The 10,755-nt window shown below is 38.1% G+C and overlaps 1 pseudogene; it reads left to right on the forward strand.

The window, feature by feature from the left end:
* The first annotated feature begins 530 nt into the window (after nucleotides 1-530).
* LOC125808561 (dirigent protein 17-like) lies at nucleotides 531-1,017 on the forward strand (annotated as a pseudogene).
* Nucleotides 1,018-10,755: the final 9,738 nt, after the last annotated feature.

Consider the following 10,755-nt stretch of genomic DNA (forward strand, 5'->3'; position numbering starts at 1 on the left):
TAAGAATGATAAAGAGAAAAGAATTAAAAAGGAATTTTCAGTTTTAAATCTTTTTTTTCTAGATTAAGAAGAAATTATTATCATTAGTTTTATTTTTGGTATTGTTCACACTAATATGTAACACATGTCGAATGTATGCATAATCTTAGTTTTATATAAAAAGAACATACAAGAAATTCTTTTCTAATCAATTAATTAATTCACAAGGTCATTGGAGAGTGCTATTATATATATATATTCCTCATGATGTTAGACTTCTTCACTTATTGTCAACTAGTTATATACTTGCGAAAGTTGCTCAAAATCTAGCATATTCATGATAGTGTTTTAAAATGTTGAGACTAATTATTTTTTCCCTCTAGTTTTTCTTTGAAAAGCATCTGAATTACAACAATTACAAGTGTTTAGACTATTATTTTCATAGTATTTGATGTTTCAATTTAAAATTTTGTTATTTGTTAGTGCTAATCTCAATTGTATAACAAAAAATTGGTCATCTAATCATAGGGTTGATTAGAAAAACTACTGGAATGGATTTTTCATCCAAAGAAAATGATGTGGAAGAGTCTTTACCAACTGGAGTGTTTGAGATATCGGGAGAGCTGGTTATTGTTATTAATGGGTTGCCTCCCATTTCTTCAAACACCGACACTTTTTTACCATGCCCAATAATGACATATGCATAATCACATAAGAATGTAGGTTTTGGTCAATGGTTTGAAGGAAGAGAAGTTCACAAGTTATTTGGAGGCAAGTATTACAATGGAAAAGTTACTAAATTTGACGAGAAAACTGATTGGTTCAGGGTTAAATATGAAGATGTCGACAACGAAGATCTTGAGTGGCATGAGTTGGAAGAAGTTCTTCAGCCATTGGACACTAATATTCCATTGAAAGATGTAGTCACAAAGATCATTAAGAGCAAATAGAGATCTATTCAAAAATCCTGGGGTAGAACTTGAAATTATGGTGTAAAATGACAAAGATATGGTAAAACAAAATATCGTATTTACGTAGAACTCCGAGCATGTCAAACATTACATGAATTGCTTTTAGCTTCTATAGATATAATAGCACATTATCCAGTTTCATGAGCAAGCCATGAGAATTCTGAAACATCTTGTGGAGATGTGGTATGGTGAGTTGAATCACTGTTGTTTTATCGACCAGTTTAATATGAAGTTCTCCTTCTTAGTAGTTGTGTAAAAATAATTGCTTGGATAGACTTATTTTAAGTTACTTTTAAGCAAAAATTATTAAGTTGGAAATCTTAACTTTTCAGTTTTAGCTTCTCCATTTTTGTTGTTATTATTGCTTGAAATAAGCATTTGAAATAACTTTTTAACCTTAAAAGACTTTTTTTCTTGGAAGAAAAAAAAACAAGTCAATCCATATGGGCTCTTATTATGTGTTTGGTCATAGATTCCAATTTTTTTTCATTTTTTTGTAAAATAATATTGTTGGAATTGAAGATAAAGTTGTGTTTGGTATTACTTTCTTGCAAAAAAACATTTGTAACATTATAATATAATTAAATACAACTTCAAAAGTGAACAATGAGTTGAAAAACAGGTTATAAGTTATTTTTAAAATTTGAAATACAACTTCAAGTTGGATTTATGAAAACATATAATTCTACACCTCTATGGATTTATGGATACATATAAAACAAGTTATGTAACTTCCAAAATTCTATCATGAATACATATAATTCTACACCTATTTAATGACTTGTTTTAATCTAAAACAAACACAAAATTCATTCCCAAAAATAGAACCATATGTGATAGGTTCATTAGGGTTCCACTCAGTGGAGTCAAATAAATATTTCTTGACCCTAATTCTTAATATTATGGGTTTAGTTAATTCATCGAAAAAGAAATTATATTATTGATCATATATCACATGAATTTTATTTATAATCATGTTGATCTTCTACTATTAAGGAAAAATTGTGACTCATAAATTTTCTTCCAAACTAGTAAATTTATTCTAAGTTATTAATATTAATTAATACATTCAAAAAGTATTCTAATCATCAATGCATATAATTCTACACTTTTTTATTGTCTCATTTCAACCTAGAATCAATTATATTTATGATTAATAACGTTTCAAAGACACTTCATCCAATTTTAAGCATCAACGGTCGTTAATAAGTATAAAACCGAACTAAATGAGTTGGGGTCGAATCCCACAAGGAGCGATACATGTTTCAGATTCAATTGGGAAGTTTGAATGCGATCAAATCAATCATAGGAATAAAAATCATCGAATAAAAACATCATTCAAATCAGAGGGTGACACGAATGTCAAATGGGGGTTTTGGTTTTGATTATCAACTACAAACATCAGTCACAAACAATAAGAAATAACAACAATGAGACGGGTTCTTGGGATGTGATTGATTATAGGCTAATGTAGACATATGGGTAATTGCAACTATTAGAAAATAGTTAAATATTAGTGAGTAAGCTAGGCTATAGAGGAGGTAAACTTTCTCTCGAACAATTTACCCTGAATCAAGTTGATTTCTCTCAAACATCAACAAGCATGCGAAATATGAGCAGCCCACACCTTAATTCATTCACTCTCTCGAGCTGAATGTGTGGGATTGGGTTTAGGATTCACTCTGTCGAGCTGAACCCAGGTCAACCCAATGCCCACAAACAATTAGTCAAAAAACTTGGTTTTAAAACCTCTCTCTCGAGCAAGCCAAAAAAACAAAGGTAGAACTGCATTTGAAACTACAATTCTTAAATTCAACCACAATCAATGACTAAACTCACTTTTAAATAGCATTTAAACTAACAATTAGCAATACCCATAAGCTAAATCAGCCCATAATCACATAATCACACCTCAAGAATTGGAGTTTTAGCTAGACATCATAAAAAAGCAAAAAAGGTTACCGAATTGATTATCCATCAACTGGATAGGAGAGATTTCATCTTTACAATGGTCCAAATTGATGATTCTCAAAGACCCACTTCCAATTTCTCAAAATTGAATTTCTTCAATCCTTCAAAGCTAAGGGAAAAACTGTTCTCCAGAGTAATTGATAAAAAGTTTTTTGCTAGATATGGAAATTTTTCTAACTAAAATGTTCAAAAATGTATTTATAGTCGCCGAAAATAAGTTACAAAAGCTCATTCGGTGAAGTAAGTCGGGCTCGCCGAACCACTCGGCGAGCTACCCTTTGGTCACTTTCATTGCCCTTCTGCCTTGGCATTCAACATCCTCAAGGTCTATAATTTTGGGCAATCTAGCACTGCATCGTGGAACTACTCGGTGATCCTCCGACTGCTCCTTTCTCTCACCGACTTGGTTTCTTCCCTCAGGGCTTTGCACACTGGAACTTTGGGCGGTCATATAGCCATTCGGCGATTCGTCAAGTGAACTTGCCAATCACCAAGCTTGCCTCTCTTCATTCTTTCAGCTCGTTTTGTTCCTTTTTTCAAGTTAGTGTCCTTGCTTTGTTTCTCAATCCATATTCTTGGCAATCACCAGGCTTGCCTTTCTTCATTCTTTTAGCTCATTTTGTTCCTTTTTGCAAGTTAGTGTCCTCGCTTTGTTCCTCAATCCATATTCCTGAAAATCAAGGATTTAACATCAGTTATTGGTACAAAATAAACATTTGAGAACACTAAATCTATATAAACAAATCCCTAAATGAGTCCAAACCTTGGACTCATCAACACCGCCAACTTAAAATTTTGTTTGTCCTCAAGTAAAACTCAAGTTCCGCAGTTCAAAAGAGATGTCTCAAACAGTGCTACATAAGAATCAATCATGAATGCACACAACAAGACTCAACTTACTCATGCAAGGATTAATTGTGCACTCGAAGATTCAAATTGTGGCTCAACATTATCAAAGATTCTCAAATTCACAATATTTGCTTCAAATGCAAGTTCAATCTCAACAAAGGTACTCACATGCCCTCATAACAAAGATGATTCCATATTCACACACAATTCTTCAACAATTTATAGTTTCGAAATCACATACAACGCTCACACTCACAAAGATGAACACATGCATGACTTCACCCATAGGTTTGCCCTTATTTTCCAATCAACAATTGTTTCAGCTCACTCAAGATCAAAAAAGTATTTTCAAGGCTTGTAACGGGGCTGAGTGTGAAGGTATGATCATTTAGACTCAGTGGCTGCTACCTCATGAAATGTGGTCTGAACATCACTTTTCTTCGTTTTCTTCAGCATTTTTGTTCATGCTCAAAATTCACCCCATTATTCAACTTTTCGGACACCCCATTTCTTTTGCACTTTCAGAACTTTATTTCACAACTTTTTCATTCTTTTTCTTTTTTTCTTTCTCAATGTTTATATGGAGGGGTTCCATTTTTTTAAGACCATTGGATCAAAGGGAAATTTTATCACACTTCTTGATTTACCTTCTCTTTTCACCACATCCCAAAACAAGATCAACACATAAAACCAAAAACAAACCCAATATATACAAAATATAGTCACAAGAAGTAGGTATGGAAATACCTCACCCCACCACAAATAAAAAGGTAATTGTCCTCAAATGCAACAAAAATATTCAAAAGTCAATAAAATGACAGAGAGGGAGGTAAAGAAAGGTCCCGTCTACATAGTCGCTCCATCTGTTGGGGCATCAATGCCAGCTGCAACACTCTGATCCTGGGCATCAGTGCCCGGTGCAACATCATCACTCGCTCAACTGGAGCCTACCATGGAGGTGTCTCTCAAAGAAGTCTGTCAGGCAGTCTCGAACATTGCATCCTCCAAGTTTGCCAGATCATCATATACGGCAATATCTCTCTCCCCAAGATGCTCCTCATCTGTCTCCGCCTCTGACTCATCAACAGCCACGTCATCCATAGGCACATCTCAATTGGTAGCCGGAGGCATCTCAGAATTGGCCGAAACATCCCGATCCTCAGCTGACTCGAAGAGGGAGGTGAAGTATGTGGACTTCAGATAGTCCACATTATTTCTCAAGTTTAAAACCTCAGCTCTCAAAGTCGTCACCTTTAAAGTAACCCCCTTTCGACTTTCACATGCCTCTACTCTCATTGTGAGAGCGTCAATAGATGTCCAGAGGGGTGTCAACGCCACTAGGAGGGCTCGCTCAATCATCCAAGGCACTGCGGAATCTAATTGGGTTGCCCGAACATCGGCAAAATGGGACAGGTGCCTCATCTTCAGGATCATTGCCTGATAATCCTGGTGGGCTGGTAAGCAGAAGAAACTGAGGCTTGAGAAGGAATGTTAGCGGGTGTACCTGAAGGCCCAGAGGCCGAAGTAGGCAAATATGCCTCTACAGGTATAGAGTCAACATCAACCTCCAGGGATGCATCCACCGGAGCTACTTTCCTCCTATCTGCATCATCATGTGTGTACTCGACGTCTATAAGTCAGATGTTTGTAGAGGATGTGGGGGTGACCTTTATGTCCCTCTTGTCATCACGAGGGACTCAAGCATGGTGGCATAGCTTTGTAATCAGGATCGAGAAGGGAAGGGATGTTTGGCGCTATTTGGTCCTCATGGCCATCTCTTGCTCAATGATTAATCCCAAATTTATGCTCTTTTTGGCTATGAATGATCTGAGACAGGCCGTCTTTAGGTGGCCTAGGATGGACTCGTTCTGTGAGGGCATAATGGAGCTACTAATGAATCTAAACCAATATTGGGCTGCTCTATTTAAGTCCTTCTTCTCAATCAGAAATCCAATCTCGATCCACCTCGGGTTGGTGTCATAAATCAGGGGAGCTAGCCATACCTTTAGGTCATCCAGAGTCGCCTCAGTAGTAGCCAAGCTCAGGTAGTCAACCCTTGACTCTATATCCAATACAACGTTGATATGATCATTGTTGCATCTTACTGACTTCCCCGAGACCATACTGATTCTACCGGTCTGAAGGTACTGGCCTTCTTCTTTCCCTTCAATACCAGGTCACCGTACGTTGTGTAGAATTCCCGGACCCATGAAGGAATATATGAGCCACGGGACCTGGTGAACTGCTCAAACTTGTGGAACCAGAGAGTGTCCCACACATTGGGGTATCTGTCCACTACGCCATCTGTGAACAACCTTTATTTCTTCAAGAATGGTCCTCTGTCCCTCGACCTTTAGCCTGTTGAGAAGCCGGGGAAGAGGACCCTGAACTAGTGACGCTGGAACCACTATTTGTGTTGGAGCTCAGGCTTGTCTACGAAAGTTATAGAATCAAAATCAACTAAACCATGAAATTAAAGGCGATCAAGGGGGATTTCGGTGAACCGCCGAGTGGTTCAGCGAGCTCGACCCAGCTCGCCAAACTACCCAACGTGTCTATTTTCAACCCCAACTCCCAAAATCATACCCGCAGCCCCCGAAAAACAAAATCAAACCACATAACTACTCAATTAAGCTTAGACCCATAACACCCATGCCACCGGGGTACTCAGACTTCCCCCGGTTTGGCCAAAATTGGTCATTTGACGACTTTAGACCTCAAAAATGACGTCAAACTCTCCATTATTGGGCGAAGCACATCATTTAGCACAATTTGGGTAACTCAGACTTCACCCGAATAGATTAACAATGATTTTACACAACCCACAAGATTACGATCAACATTAAAGCATAAAAATCAGGGAATCAACAATTTAGGCAATTTAGGCACAATATCAAAATTAAAATCGGCAAACTAGCACACATTTATGATTTCAGAGAGGCCCAGTACATCAATATAATCTTTGACAATGCATTTGATTTTAATCGCTAATTAAGAGTTTCAGGTTCGAAAAACCAACCTATAATGCTGAAATATGAATTTGTAAAGCTAGGCGGCAAAGAATTCCACTCCAAACTGAAGATCAACAACCAAAAAGCGATAAAATGCAAGAATATTGAAAACCTAAATGTGGGTGTGATTGTATGAAGTTAAAAGTGAGGGAATGTGAAAGAGTTTGAAATTTTAAACCTTTGGCCTTTCAAAAATCGTCTAGTTCGCACTTTTTCAGCGATGTTAGTCGTCCAAGTTGAACCACTCGGCGACACGCCGAGTGGTGACTTACCTTGTCGAGTTTTACAGGACCTCTAGTTGATTTGGAGGCCCGAACGGTAGACAAAATTAGGCTCGTCGATATGTCCATGGGGCCGCCGAGTTTGATAGACTCCAACTTGATATTTTCTTGAGTCCAACATCGGTCCAAGTCAGGCTTACCGACCTCTTCGGTGAATCACCAATGAGACTTTTGGCTTGCCAACCTACATATTTTAAACACATAATAATTTTCACCTTAACAATCAACACCCGTTATTCAAATATCAAACACAAAGCAATAAAAACTTGGGTTGCCTCCCAAGAAGCACCTTAGTTAACGTCGTGGAACGACGCAAGTAGCCACTCAAACTTCTTTCTTAGGGTTTTCCATAGTATCACTAGGCAACCCCCCTTATTTTCTTGGGTTAAGATGCGAAGAAATCTGACCAATTTGGGTCTCCAACTGCTTGATAGAGACGGAATGAGAGGTCACCGTCTGGTTGAGAGTTGATACATCTTCCTTCATTTCCTTCAAAATTTTATCGGACCCTTCAACCTTGCTGAGAATATGCGAGAGCATATCCTCAGCCCGACCACCCTTAGAAATCTTTGGGTTTTTGACGTTCATGGGGAGGCACATACCTATCCATTTCCCCCTCTCTTTCCTTCCAGGTGGCGTTACGATCGCGCCACTCTTTATCCCAGTCTCTCCAACCCTCATCTCTATTCCAACCTTTGTTACCACCCAGTCTTGGGTAGTTTGCACGATAACCTCCTCCTTGGTTGGCTAGGAAGTTCACCTCCTCATTGTACAACACTTCAAACTTGGTCTTTTCAGGATTTACACCACCAACACCGACAACATTTACACTTCTAGTACCAGGACCCGTGACATTCTTGGCTAAGATGTCTAGTTGGGTCATTATCTTTGCCATGTTCTGGTCTCTCTCTTGATCTTTTTCCATTTGTTCCTTGTCAATTTATAAGTAAGAGGAGAGACTTGATCTACGTTGGTGTTCCATTCCCGGTTAATTTTGGTCATGCCATCTAAGAGTTGGGCTCCTATAATGTGAGGTTGTTGGATTAAACCTACCGGAGAAAGTTGATCAGCCACTCCCTTGTTCACCGAATCAAGGCTTCTGTAAACGTACTGTAGCAAGACATTATCGGGAAATCCATGAGTTGGGCATTGCAACACCAACTTCTTAAACCTTAGCCAAGTCTCATGAATTAGATCACCCTCCAAACGCTTGAAGCTTTGGATATTGTCCCTAAGTGTCATCATCTTCGAAGGAGGGAAAAATTGCACTTGGAATGCGGTAACAAGCTCTTCCCACGAAGTGATAGAATCTTTTGGCAACTCAGCCAACCACTTACGCGTTTCTCCCATTAGAGAAAATAGGAACAACCTCAATCGAACTGACTTTTGGGATATGTTCTTAAAGGAGAACGGCCCGCAAACATCAACAAAGTTCCTTATATGCTCATGGGGATCCTCATGAGCTAGCCTGCCAAACAACCCTTTCAATTGCAAGAGCTGCAACATGGTGCTTGTAATGTGGAACACAACATTTCCTTCAGCTGGAGGCATGCGAATGGCACCAACTCTACCCACTAGATTTGGGTCATTTACATTCGATTCATTGACATTATGAGGTTTCCGATGTCATCTTGGTGGCCCACTTGGCTCCCATTGCTTCCGTTGACACTCATTTCCTCTGTTTTAATAAGCCACACGAAAACCAAAACTAAAAATAAGTGAATTCAACTATAACTAACAAGAACACAACTCAACTTCACCAAAAGAATTTCAAACAACACCATTTCCCGGCAACGACGCCATTTTGATTAATAACATTTCAAAGACACTACATCCAATTCTAAGTGTCAACGGTCAGTAATCAGTATAAAACTCAACTAAACTCAACTAATCAGTATAAGCACACATTTCAGATTCAATTAGGAAGTATGAATGCGATCAAATCAAACATTGGAATAAAAATTATCGAATAAAAACATCATTCAAATCAGGGGGTGACACGAATGTCAAATAGGGTTTTGGTTTTGATTATCAACTACAAATAGCAGTCACAAACAACAAGAAATAACAACAATGGGACGAGTTCTTGGGATGTGATTGATTATAGGCAAATGTAGACATATGGTTAATTGCAACTATTAGAAAATAGCTAAATATTAGTGAGTAAGCTAGGCTATAGAGGATGTAAACTTTCTCTCGAACAATTTACCCCGAATCAAGTTGATTTCTCTCGAACATCAACAAGCATGCGAAATATGAGCAGCCCAGACCTTAATTCATTCATTCTCTCGAGCTGAATGTGTGGGATTCGGTTTAGGATTCACTCTCTCAAGCTGAACCTAGGTCAACCCAATGCCCACAAACCATAGTCAAAAAGCTTAGTTCTAAAACCTCTTTCTCGACCAAACCAAGAAGACGAAGGTAAAATTGCATTTGGAACTACAATTCTTAAATTCAACCACAATCAATGACTAAACTCAGTTTTAAATAGCATTTAAACTAACAATTAGCAATACCCAAAGCTAAATCAACCCATAATCACATAATCACACCCCAAGAATTGGGGTTTTACCTAGACATCATAAAAACCAAAAACCGTTACCGAATTGATTATCCATCAACTAGGTAGGAGAGATTTCGTCTTTACAATGGTCCAAATTGATGAATCTCAAAGACCCACTTCCAATTTCTCAAAAGTGAGTCTTCAATCCTTCAAAGCTAAAGGAAAAGCTAGAGAAAAACAGTTCTCCAGAGTAATTGATAAAAAGATTTCTACTAGATATGAAAATTTTCCTAACTAATATGTTCAAAAACGTATTTATAGTCGCCGAAAATAAGCTACAAAATCTCATTCGGCGATGTAAGTCAGGCTCACCGAACCACTCGACGAGCCGCCCTTTGGTCACTTCCATCGTCCTTCTGCCTTGGCATTGAGCATCCTCAAGGTTTGTAACTTTGGGCGATCTAGCACTACATCGCGAAACTACTCGGCAATTCGTCGACTGATCTTTTCTCTCACCGACTTGGTTTCTTCCCTCAGGGCTTGGCACACTGGAACTTTGGGCGGTCATATAGCCATTCGGTGATTCGCCAAGTGAACTTAGCAATCACTAGGCTTGCCTTTCTTCATTCTTTCAACTCGTTTTCTTCCTTTTTGCAAGTTAGTGTCCTTGCTTTGATCCTCAATCCATATTCTTGGCAATCACCAAGCTTTCCTTTCTTCATTCTTTCAGCTCGTTTTGTTCCTTTTTGCAAGCTAGTGTCCTTGCATTGTTTCTCAATCCATATTCCTGAAAATCAAGGATTTAACATCAGTTATTGGCACAAAATAAGCACTTGAGGACACTAAATCTATATAAACAAATCCCTATATGAGTCCAAACCTTGGACTCGTCAATTTACTTGGAGTTGGTTAATCGTGTTACAACATCAATCATTAGATGGGTTTAAACCTTGAATCCTTGTTATTATCTCTTTTCCTAGGTTTACACATTTTTATTCAAACAAGTCAAACCTAGGGCAAGTTATAATATTGGCAACTATTCGATTCGATTAATACAAAAGAATTAATAAGGTATACAATCATAATACAAGTTTTATTAAGTAACACTCTATATTTAGGTTAAGTCGTCACATATTCCACAACCCTTGATTGTGGGGTTTAGCCACTCGTGATAATTGATGTAAAGTATG

The sequence above is a fragment of the Solanum verrucosum genome, unplaced genomic scaffold, assembly GCF_900185275.1.
Source record: "Solanum verrucosum unplaced genomic scaffold, falcon-dt-bn FXZP01000160.1, whole genome shotgun sequence".
In the NCBI taxonomy this organism is placed as follows: Eukaryota; Viridiplantae; Streptophyta; class Magnoliopsida; order Solanales; family Solanaceae; genus Solanum; species Solanum verrucosum.